The sequence below is a fragment of the Galeopterus variegatus genome, unplaced genomic scaffold (genome assembly GCF_000696425.1).
Source record: "Galeopterus variegatus unplaced genomic scaffold, G_variegatus-3.0.2 Scaffold4504, whole genome shotgun sequence".
NCBI lineage: Eukaryota > Metazoa > Chordata > Mammalia > Dermoptera > Cynocephalidae > Galeopterus > Galeopterus variegatus.
The window spans coordinates 159,863-161,532 of NW_007730615.1; positions in this window are offsets into that span (position 1 = coordinate 159,863).

A 1,670-nucleotide genomic window follows, 5' to 3' on the forward strand; every position below is an offset into this window, starting at 1 on the left:
TGACAAAGAGACTAACAAGTCTTGAGGACAAGGTGACCTTCTGGTCCCAAGGGGACTCACTTGGCCATGCAGATGGTGCAAAGCCTACCCAGTGGGCCTGGGCTGCAAGGACTAAAGATTTTTGTTGACCTGAAGCCTTCGTACAGCAAGTCTTTCGGGAGAATCTATTCGGTACTGAGTTGTTTCTTCTAGAAGCTCACCCTGCCACGGCGAAGCAGAGCGCGGCCATCTCTGTCTGCCTGGGCTGCTGCGCTCCTGACTTTGACCACTTCTGACAAAGCTGCCTGAGGTCCTGGCACGCCTGTGGCCTTCTGGTGCATGGCCAGGGAGCTGTGCTGAAACCCTCGTCTGGCCTTCAGCGGTCACGGGGACTCTCGAGCACTTTGCTGAAACCCTCAGGCACTCTGTGCCTCCCTCTGGGCCAGGCCCGTCCTCAGCACATGGCGAGGCTCACCTGGCACCTCCTCCCCTTCCCGCCCCAGCCCACTCACCGCAGCACACACAAAATTGTACTTTGGGGACTCTCCCAACTATTTTTCTTTAAAACATTCTATTGTATGTATTTGAGGTTTGCAACATAACGTTAGAGGGTGCATAGAGACAGTAAAAAGCTACTGTAGTGGAGCACATACAGCATCTCACACCGTTACTTGTTGTGTGTACGAGGAGAGCAGCTAAAATCCACCCCACAAACATCTCTAATACATATAAACTCTTTGTTTCACATTTTGGCCTCAGTTCCTTCTTTTAGGCTGACAGGACTCCTAGCAGAGCCCCTGGGGAGATAGACAGGTAGGCTCAGATTGGCAGCACAGTCCCCTCTGCCATGCTGGACACAGAGAGACCGTCTGCAGAGGAGGCCTTTGTGAAGCAGGGAGAGGCCTTGGCCCAGGGACAGACAGAAGCTGGGACAGAAGCAGGGGGCACCCAGTGCATTTCCTGTTCTAGCTCCAAGCCCTCCTGGGGCCCCTTGAGCTCCAAAGCTCCACTGAATCCCTGTAATCAGTTCCCACTTTTCAAATCCTTCCACTGGTCTACGTGGGTTTTTGATTCTTGCCATCAAGAGTGTTGACTAAGACTACGGCTGTGCCCTGGCCTTGTGATTCAACAAGTCGATCTTTCTCCTCTTGGGTTGGTTTAGGACCCAATCCCAGGGCACGTCAGGGGCCCCAGCGACAAGAAAGAAAAGGAACAGTCTTCTGGGCTGCTGCTTCCTTGAGAACTGCTGAGCATCTCCTCCTCTCTGCTGCCAGTAGGGCCGCACAGGAGGCAGCCAGAGGAGCCCACGTGCTTTCTGGAGGGCAGAGAACCTCCAGTTTCTCAGGTCTCCCTCTTTTCCCTCGGGGTTGGGGAACAACAAACTTGTGGGGATGTATGAGTCAAGGGTGGGAATGTGGCCCCAGGAGGTGTTCCCAAGGTCACCCCAGGAGCACATTATTCCGGGTCAACCAAAGAATTTTCCAAGGAGAACAGAGGGTCCTAGGGGGCCTTCAGGAGGAAGGGAAGTGCAGGTGTGCCCAGAAAGGTGTGGATAAAAGGAGGGGCAGGACGGAGCCCCCCTTGGATCCCCTTCCCCACTTCCAGAAGCCCTCCAGCCCTGTCCTGCCAACCCAATGCCTTTCGAGGCTGCTCCGGTGGCACCAGTGGCTCCCCTGCTGGTGAGCTGGCTC